Raw genomic sequence first — 11,229 nt, 5'->3', positions numbered from 1 at the left:
CACTAGTCTGCATTCCTACCAAGGGTCTAGTCAAGGAACTAGTATGAATGACCCATGGACATGGACAACAGGGTGGGGACTGACTGTGGGAGGAGAGGTGGGCAGAATGGGGGGAGCAATGGGGGAAGAAGTGGGGCAACTGTAATAGAAAAACTATAAATAAATAAAAATCTCAAAAAAAACCCCAAAACCCTCACTACATAAACAGTAGTTCAAATCTAGTTTCTTCCCTATGTGAATGGATACCACAATCCATTCACATTGCCAATTGTACATATTTGGTAATAAACGACCCACAACAGTCTTTAGATGTTCAGTATAATTTACAAGGTCACTGGGCACAATAAAATATTTCAGCTAGCTCAATTCATCTGGTGTAGAATCAAGGAGAAAGGAAGTATGTAAACAAAATGTTCCTTTAAAAAGTGGTAACAGCATGTTGCCATCTCAAGTTAGTGTAGTGGAATCTGTCCTTCTAGGAAAGTAAGTCTGTTTTGTCAGATTTGGCACTTTTCTGAGCACTGAGGTGGAATATACTCCATGAGTTCTATTGTGGCTGTCAGTTCTTGCCCCAAGTGCCTGTGCTTTTTCCTGTAGATGGTTATATTCAATTGAGGAAATTAAATGCATGTAGAGGTTTAATGGGAAACAGAGGTGTTTAAAAATGCTGAAATGCATGTATTCAAACATGGCTTGGTTTAAAATGAAACTGCAGCAGTTTTCAAAATGGGATTCTTACTCTATTAAAATGCAAATAAACAAGGTCTTTTTTTCCCCCTGCCATCTTCCCAGACATTTCAGCCTAGTTATAAAATATCTTTGAAAATACATTACATGCTGTCATTGCCAAGACATGAATTTTTTGTGCTAAAATTTATTAACAAATTATAAAAAAAAAATAAATCACCTTCCTTCTTTTTCTTTTTTTTTTGTAATGACTGACCAGATAATGTTTAAGGACTGATTTTTTTTATTAAAAATAAATAGAGGAGATTCCTAGAAGAAATATTAACTCATAGTAAGTGAGAAAGAAGTAAAGCTCCCCCAAATCTAAAAAGCTGGCTTTCTCCGCTGCATTAGGCTTTCAGGAGATTCCTTTCTATATTTTACTGTATCTCAACTCCCCCAGATTAAGTGGAGAAGTGAAACTCCTTTTTGCTGATTCTACTACTTCATAGATATAAACAACTAAAATTAATTTCCATTTTCAGGCTAATTAAAACAAATTCTCCATGTCCTCTTTGTATCTATACACAGTGGTGTTCAGTTCTTTGCCGGTGTTTTATTCTTATTCCCAAATGGCTAGAAGCGGTGAACAGCTGCGAGAAAACTGTGACTGAGGGAGTGCTACTTCCCTGCGTCCAGCCTTCACTCCCCTCCCCTCTATCCCTCCCGCTGCTCTAGGTTTGAGTCCTAAGCTGCTGCAGGGATGGTGCCCCTGCTGCCAGTCATGGCCACTCTGTTTCCTTGTCAGGAAACACCATGTCCACATTCTCGTTTTACTCCTGGGTTACATTTGAACAACTTTTGCTAAGAAACTTTAAAACTGGGATTTACTGAAATCATTTCCAAACTAGTTATTCAGCAAAACATAACCCCTACTCTGGCCTTGCCCTTTATCAGAAGGAATAATAAGTAGATGAGTCCAGAGCATGGTACGTACAGCATCTGCCTCAGGTGGGAATTTCTGGGTCTCTTTCCCTCTCTCTCCCTGCTTTTCTGCATGTTTCTTTTTATAATTGCCACCACTATGTCCTCCTCAGATTGAACCTGCATTATAAGGGACAGTCTTTGTTATGAAAACAGAAGAAGCAACAGATCATCTCGGTGCTTATGCTGCCACTGCCTGACTGTGACAGGGAAATCTAGATATTTCACTTTTTCCAGAGGGAAGTAACTACAAAACCAACAATATTTTATCTTGCTACTTTTGACTGCTTCTCTTAGCTCCTTTGTATCCATTATAAAGCAAATTGGGTTTCTCTTATTTGTCCCACAAAAGCCTTGCCTGTAGGAAGATGTGGGAATAAAACCAAAACCCTGCCTTGACATGTCAAAATTACCTATTGTATCTGCTATCTATTACTTGTACCAAATTACCCCAAAGCTTAAAGGCAAAAAAACAACCACTGCTTTCTTATGTTCACAGGTTCTGTGAATCAGAAGTTTAGAGTGCACAGTGAATGTCTGGGGTTGGATTTAACTAGAGACACCTTCACTAGTATCTCTGGATGATGCTCCTAGTGGCTTTGGGTTTCTCTATGACATGGAGACTTCAAGGTAGTCAGACATGCAGGTTGGGGCTTTAAAAGTGAATGTTCCAGCAAAACAAGACAGAACATGCACATTTTACATGAACTATCCTTGTAAGTCACATGGAGTTCCATATATCACACTCAGCTTTAAGGGTAAGGAGCATATTTCTTAATGGGTGGAGCACTGAAGAATTTGTGTCCGTGTTTAAAAATTATTCACTCTTATTTTTCAGGGCATATTTATTTATTTTGGGTTGTTCTTTTTTTGTTCAGATCAGCTAACCTCTTCTGAAAAACAGACAAGGCAGGAATATACGTAAAAACAAACAAACAAACAAAAAAAAACCCCTTTAAATTATGTTCGGAATCATCTATTATCTCAACTTTCATCCAGTTTGTTTTTTTGGCCAACTTTGAGTATCTTGAATTGATCTCCCTCTATACTACTTGAAATATTAAAAGGGAAAATATCATTAAGCAGAAGCTTGGGAATGTTTTTCCCTGGGAGTTGAATTGTCTGCTTCTCTTGTTCAGTCATAATCTTTCTCCTAAGGACCCAGAAAGAGAGGTCTAAATCAATGAGATGCTATCACGTAGGGTCTTGCTCTAACACAACAGTTCTCGACCTGTGGGTTGCGAAACCTTTGGAGGTTGAACAACCCTTTCACGGGGATCACCTAAGACCATCGAAAAACACATATATAATTACATATTGTTTTTGTGATTAATCACTATGCTTTAATTATGTTTAATTTGTAACAATGAAAATACATCCTGCATATCAGATATTTATATTACAATTCATAACAGTAGCAAAACTACAGTTATGAAGTAGCAACAAAAATAATTTTATGGTTGAGGGTTATCACAACACGAGGAACTGTATTAAGGGGTCACGGCATTAGGAAGGTTGAGAACCACTGCTCTAGCACATTTGTCTCTTTTAAATGGGAACCTTATAGAATTAATCCTAATAAAACAAAAATAGTAAAATTCCTATGTAAGCTATAAGAAATATTACAAACCTAAGTTATTATGGATTGTTGCATGTATGTGCATATTGTGTTCCTGTATCAGTTGAGGAAAAATCTCTGCCCACTTTTTTAGATTGAGCAGTGATTGATATTATGCACATTGTAACTAACATTTATTAGTAACTTGATTAATATAAAGGATGGCAAACACTGTAGTATTATCTTTTATTATTCTCACTAACTTTTTAAGATTAAAAAGATGTGATCATGACTTCATGAATTTTGGAAATAATATGGTATTTTCATATGGAATTGTATTTAGTAACACAGCAAGAGGAAATTTAATTAGACTATGCCAGATAAATGTTGTGGATCATGGAATACCACTAATATATATAGTGACTAAACTTTTCAAAATAAAAACCAGGAAGCATATGCTCACAATGAAATGTAATATTTAACATTGGGAGTAATCTGGAAGATTTGGATGGTATGGTCTATATAGCTATGTAGAAGCATCACGTGATGGTTTAAATATATCTTCAGGCATAATTCAGGCTCAGCTAATTTTAATGTGAAGCTGTATTGATCCTGAACATAGCTGGTGATTAATAATATGCTTAACTATATTCAGCAACTTTTTAAAATGACAATTCAAAACTAATCCAGCACAATGCTATTAGTTTCTATTACCTTGGGAGATAAAAGGCAAGAATAATTACACATGAAAATAAAAAGCAGACATGCAAAAATATGTTGTAAATCTTTTTCTTTTACTATAAATGAGAAATTTGGAGCAAAAACATATGCAAAATTTTTGTCTGTTTCAAATCTAAAATCTTGTACTTCCTTTAAAAATACTAGTCCATCTAATATTTTTACTTTTTACTATATTATTTCAAGGAGGGTGGTAACACTGTACCCTAGGGTATTCCCAACTATTTAGGATCTGATTTGTGAGCAGAAATAATGAAACTCTTAATCCTGTTTCTCTATCATCAATAAAGAAAATGCATTACTGTACTTTTTATTTTTTATATATTGAATAATAGCTATGAAACCTATGCAGGGCATAACAGAATTATCCAATGTGTTATCCCTTGGCTTGTCTCTTGGTTGTAGATAGGTATTTCCTGGGTCACCTGACCAGATTGCCAATTGGATTGGCCATCCATCCTGTGCTGGATCAGTGCCCATTCATTTGGCCAGGTAGAGACATGGAGTAGGATTCATTGGCACTTATTACACAGAGCTGCTGATTTCTGGCTTAGGATCAAATTGCCAAATATAGGACAAAGTTATCCATGGGCCAAGAAAAAGAAAAAATGATTTGTAAGTTGTAGAATGGTATGAACTCCATGAGGTATTCTCATGAGTGCAGAAGCATAGTCCTTAAGGACTTACCCATCACTTTATGTTTCATTTTATAAAGGAAAACTAGGAAGAAAGTTGTTGCATATAAAGTAATTAAGGCTTTTCTTTTTTTTTTTAAACAGTTTTTATTTTTTTAATAATTTGTTTATTTACTTATTTGTAGAGAGAGGGGAAAGGAGAAAGAGAGGGAAAGAAACATCACTGTGTGGTTGCCTCTCACTCGCGGCCCCAACTGGGGACCTGACAGGCAACCTAGTCATGTGCTCTGACTGGGAATCGAACCAGCGACACTTGGCTCGCAGGCCGATGCTCAATCCACTGAGCTACAGCAGCCAGGGCCAATTAAGTCTTTTCTTAAATTAGGACTTGGAATGGTTTTTGCATGACCCTGGGGAGAGGCTGTTGGTGATTTTTTTCTCTCTCCCAGTGCTAGAAAACAAATTGAAGCTGGGGTGCAAGTGCGTGTATATGTGTATATGTGACGTTGTTTATATATGGAGAGTGAACCTCGTGAAAGGGAAAAGATGATAATTCAAAAATCACACATTTTCCTGAGATTTAAAAATTGTTTTCCAGTTTGATATATTGTAAAGATGTTCTTTTGTACAAGTATTTTATGGTAACAACTTATATTATAAATTTCATGTATGAATGATCATATATTCAAATTAGTTTCAAAATTAATGGCCAAAAACATGCATTATAGATATATCCCTCTATTTTTTAATTATAGTTTTGTGCCTGAATTAATTGACTAATTCAGGCTGATGTGTTTTAATTAAAGTTATCTCAACCCTCTGGCACCTGCACCTATTGTAGTATTGATCCCATTTAAAATTTTAAAATAACTAAGAGTTTTTAAAAACATTATTTTAAATACCAATATGTGCTGCTGGTCATGTTAGTGTGTGATTTTGATACATCTACTAAAAAAAACAAGATAATGTGTTACATAAAAATATAAATCAGTTATAAGAAAAGTGTTTATTAAGCAGCCACTCCAAAGACCTAGAACAAGGATATGAGATGAATTGTCACCATCTCTTTATATCTTTAATCAATACTCTATTAACTAGTGCTACCTTTTATATATTAAATTTAAGTCAATCAGCTTTGTTTTGCATTTCATTTTCACCTTCACTAGCCAGAAAATAATGCTATTTGCTTTTTGTAGATGAAGTTTTTATGTACTATCTACATAAAATCCTCATTAATCACACAATTCACTTCATGTTACGAAAACTCATCAAGGTAATAAATGGAATAATTGGAGCCTTTTCAATTTTCCCTTTCAATTCAGCAGAATGGGCCAAAGAGCCCAGAGCACTGCTTTCTGCATTTTTCATTTGCATCGAGTAATAGCCTCTACAGAAGAACTTTAGATTCCGTCTTTCCATTAACATCCTCACAGTTTCAATCTTTATCAGGGAGCACGTGTGTGAATAGACAGCATGTGACACATGCACTCGTCATTCAGCTAGGTGACCTAGCACAGTTCTGTCTTCCAGTGTGTATATGATTTAAGAAAAGAAAATAATGAGTAACCAGTGATTTAAGTTTCTGACATTTTATAATGAGTGTTATTGTCTGAGATAACTTAAATTTACTTTTCTACATGAGGACCATTCCTCTCCAAACTGAAGCCTACTATAGAATCATAGGTGTGAGTTATATTGGTTGGTGGAGAGACATGCTTCTGTGGGCTAAGTAAATTTACATAGGGAGTCTCACTGATCACCTATTTTGCTCAAAAAATAAATACATATGTAAAATACATCAGTATAAAATATACATTTCCATTTATAAATACAGGTACTTTAAAAAATAATGATCAACCATCGGCCAAGATGGAGGCTTAGACGGACACGCTAGGTCTCCCTCTACAACTAGAGAGGAATACAACTACTTCAAAACAAAGGATAACTAGAAATTCCAGAAAATAAAACTACACGGAAGTCCAACATATGAAGTTATAAACCAGCGGTGCCATTTGGGCAGGTAAGAGTTAAAGAGGGCAGTGCTGTTTGCAGTCGCACCTGGACAGCGGCGGGCAGCGAGGAATCCCGGCTGCGCAAGCCCCTGGCGGTGCGCGACCCCGGCGAGGAGTCCCGGCTGCGGTCAAGCCCCTGGCGGTGCGCGACCCCAGCGCTGGGGAGAGCGGCCGCCACATCGCCTTGAACAGTGAGGCCCAGGGGGGCGGGAGGACGGATCCCGATCTCCTTGCTGAATAACTGTGTGAATCCATCTTGGACCCCCGCCCCCAAAGAAAGCACCACAGGGCTGCGAAATAGATCGCAGACAGGCGCCGGTTGCTGACTTGTGACGCGTACACAGGCACTGCCCCCTACAGCCAGCCCAAGAAAACAAAACGCATCTGTCAAAATGAGGCAGACAACTATAGAAATCCCGGTGACACAACTCACCAGACAGCAGATAGAGAACCTGACAGATGAACAGATAAGAAACCTGTCAGTGGCTCAGTTCTGGGCCATTGTTATCAGGTGGCTTACAGAATTCACAAAAGAGCAGGAAAAAGATAAGAAAGAAGCGAAAAACTTTCATAACGAAAGGAACAAAACAGCATACGAGATAGATGGTTAGAAAAAAAAATCCAGAGTTCATTTCAACAAACTGGAATATGGAGAAGGAACAAGCAGTCAACCAATGCAGCGAGAGGAAATGGGAAGCAACAATGAGAGGATCAGAAACCTCTGGGACAGCTATAAAAGGCCCAACATAAGAATCATTGGTTTGCCAGAGAATGAGGAAGATGAACTAGAACTTGAAAAATTGAGTGAAAATATAATAAAGGAGAACTTCCCAGACTTGGGGAAGGAAATAGACTTGCAGGTCCAGGAAGCAAGGAGAGTTCCCAAGAGACTGGACCCAGGGAGAACCACTCCAAGACACATTATAATCAAAATGTCAAAAATTAAAGATAAAGAGAGAATCTTAAAAGCAGCAAGAGAGAAGAAAAGAATTATGTACAAAGGGGTCCCAATTAGACTATCAGCTGACTTCTCAAGGGAAACCCTACAGGCAAGAAGAGACTGGCAAGAAATATTCAAAGTAATGAAAATCCAAAACCTACAACCACGAATACTCTATCCAGCGAAATTGTCATTCAGAATAGAAGGACAGAGAAAGTGTTTCCAGGACAAAATAAAACTGAAAGAGTTCATTAGATCCAAACCACTGTTATATGAGATGTTAAAGGGACTGGTTTAAAAAAACAGAAGCTAGGGAGATGAAACAAAGGCAAACTAAATAGGCAACGAGAGTGGAAAAGGAACTGTGGGTACAGGAAGCATATTGGGGGGAGGTCAACAGGGAGGGGGAGTGGGGAGAGGGAGGGAGATGATATAGGAATTGGGGATCAAGGTAGGAGGGAATGGAATAGACGGAGAGAGGTTGGGAGGAACTGTATGCACAACTAATGGACATAATCTAAAAGGGGGGGACAACTGGAGGGAGGGGGGCCACCGGGTGGAGGGGAGCAGAGGGAAGGGAAATTGGCACAAATGTAATATTTTAATCAATAAAACACATTAAATCTGAAAAAAAAATAATGATCAATCTAACATTAATGTGTGTAAAGTAGAACAAACATAAGAAATAAAATAGAAATATTTTTGCACATCAAAAAATTTTTTTTCAGCATGGCTATCTCAAATTTCATGTGTAGGATGGGGCAAAAATAGGTTAACAGTTGTGAGTATGTGAACAGTTTATTCTTGTATTATGGTTTATTAATCATTGTATTCTTTTCCATATGAACAACTATAAACCTACTGTTGCACACTCTGTATAGCAGAACATCTGTCATTTGCTTATGTTTAAGAATTGAATATAGGCCCTGGCTGCTGTGGCTCAGTGGATTGAGCGTCGGCCTGTGAGCCAAGTCGCTGGTTCAATTCCCAGTCAGGGCACATGACTAGGTTGCACGTCAGGTTCTCAGTTGGGGGCGCGAGTGAGAGGCAACCACACAGTGGTGTTTCTTTCCCTCTCTTTCTCCTTTTCCCTCTCTCTAATAAAATAAAATAAAATAAAATAAAATAAAATAAAATAAAATAAAGAAACAAATTAATTAATTAATTAATTAATTAAAGAAATGAATATAGGTTTTTGATTTAGTAAGATAAATATAAATAATTCTGTTTAGTTCAGAGAAACTTCTAGATCAGTTGTACTATACAAGTTATTCAATAATTTCAGGAATTCCTTGCAGAATATAGGCAGGAGGAGAAACATTTCACTCTTTAGCATTTCTTATATGCTTAAATCATCCACTGTGTTCTTTTAATATTAATACTGGTTGAGATAGTTGGATCAGCTATAATATGTAATGGACAGATACAACGTTTCAAAAGAGGATGAACTCAGTTGGATCAGTGTCAAGATGTTCTGCTTCAGGTGCTGTAGTCAAGCCGTGTGGTCAAGTAAGTTTGGGGGTATAATACTGCAGGGGCTACAGCTTTTCACCAGCCTCTTCCCTGCAGTAGGGATTATGCTGCCTTCAGGGCTCCATGGAAGTCGTGTTTTAGTCATGGTTGCTGCTCTAAACCCCATAGTAGTGATCAATGACACAAGGCATAAAATCTCCATTCAAGTAGAATTTTATTTAATTAAAAAAAATAAAATAGATGAATAGCTAAGGCTGGCAATATTAATTAGCATTGCTGAAACCATGTTTTCCAAAAGATATACACCTATTCCTAATTTAATGCCTTTGTTTCCTTCCAAAAAGGAGTATGAGGTAAAAAGAGAGTTCTTGAAGTCACTCTTACCATGACACACATTCTGTTTAAAAGTGCTGCTTGTATTGAATTCATACTTAGAAGGAAACCTTTTCTCACCATATACACACAAGGAAAATGGCTGCTCTGGCTGCTCCTTTTTCTCACTTTCTCCTCTTCTGCTGAGCATTTCAGAGTCATTTCCAAAGAGGATGCTGCTCTCAGAATCACTATGTCCCTTTAAAAAATTTTTTTTTGGGGTCACTTTCATGGAAGATGGCAAAAATAATATTTGACACATAGCAATACACAACTAGACAGTCTCACACGTGTTTACATGCTTAAGCACAAAGTGAGGAAGGCAATGATTGCTGGTTGATACTGAATCCTAGCACTATTGGGAGTTTCTCTGCAGAGGGCCCAGGCTGACTAGGCAGAATATCATGGTTGGATCCAGAACTTAGTCTTTATTTCTGCTTTGTACTGAGAAAAAATTTTAAATGGGTACAGGGTGCAATTATTCAGAAGCACTATTCCCAAAATATCAATGCTTGTTAAGAAAAGGAAATTTATAGAGATAAATGCCTAGGTACAATTTATACTATTTTTTTCCACTAATAATTGCTTTTTATTGTCATATAGTCATTTCAACTTCTGGTTAAAGACAATGAATGGAACATTTACATTCACCTTTATTCTCTGTACAATCCCATTAAAAATACCAAAGGGATTTATAAGAAGATATAAAACCACTTCTGCTGAGAGCAGTGAAGCTAGAAATCTGTAGTTAAATGGTTACTAACTTATCAGATCAGATATATGACTCTCAAGGCAGTGATAGGAAAATCTGAGAAATAACCTAAATTAGAAATTTGTTTATAAAAGAAAGTTTAGGACTCATGGACATGGACAACAGTGTGGTGAGTATAGCTGGGAGGGGGGTAAAAGGGAATTAAATGGTAATGGAAAAAATACAATAAAAATGCATACATAAAAACAAATAAATAAATAAATAAAACGATATTAGATATCCAGATATTGTCCCTAATTTAGCTCTTCCTTTCCAGACTGAATACTGCAATGTATTCACTAGAAAACATTAAACAGAGTGGTAAATGAGAATGCCTTAGAGAAATTTTTAAGTAAAAATTTAAACGGAAGGTTGAAATCCCCAGCCACTTCTCTTATCAGGCAGATAGGTGTGTGCTCTTCAGCCAAGAGATCTGATGAGTTCAACATATGAAGATGACATCCAGGGTTTCCCAGTTTAATGGCCTACAGTGAAGTATGCAAATGGAAACACCCTTGACACACATAGAGTTTCCAGACATCTTTTTGGTGCTCCAGAAGTATATATGAGCATATGGTTCGAGATCACAAGATATTTAAAGAAATCATTTATGAGTGGCAAAGTCTAAAACTAACAGATGGAAAAAACAAATAATCAGCTTCTCATGTAACAAAACATACAGAGTTTACCTCATGTCAAGCATTGTTACAAGCACTCTATAGGTATTAGTCTATAGTATTCAGAACAGCTCTATTATTTATAATTTTTATAGATAAAGAAACTGAGGCACTGAAAGGTTAACTCACCTTCCCAAGGTTACATAACTAATAAGTAGGGAGGCCAGAACTTGAATGAAGGCACTTAGTTACCATGCCAATAACCACTATACTATATGGTCTCTCAAGTTAGAATCAGTAGGAACTTTTAAGGGAGAAGAAAATATTTAAAATACCATTACTATTTTTCAAATCAATAAGAAAATATACTATATCCATAAAATAAGGAGGATATGCTAGAAAAAAAGGAACATTAGCTATAAAAGTAAGATCTTGGATATTGAAAATAATATAGAAATGAAAAAACTAAACAAGAGTAAGAAG

The sequence above is a fragment of the Furipterus horrens genome, unplaced genomic scaffold (assembly GCF_987537825.1).
Source record: "Furipterus horrens unplaced genomic scaffold, mFurHor1.1.pri manual_scaffold_4, whole genome shotgun sequence".
In the NCBI taxonomy this organism is placed as follows: Eukaryota; Metazoa; Chordata; class Mammalia; order Chiroptera; family Furipteridae; genus Furipterus; species Furipterus horrens.
Note: the sequence above shows the minus strand (reverse complement) of the source record.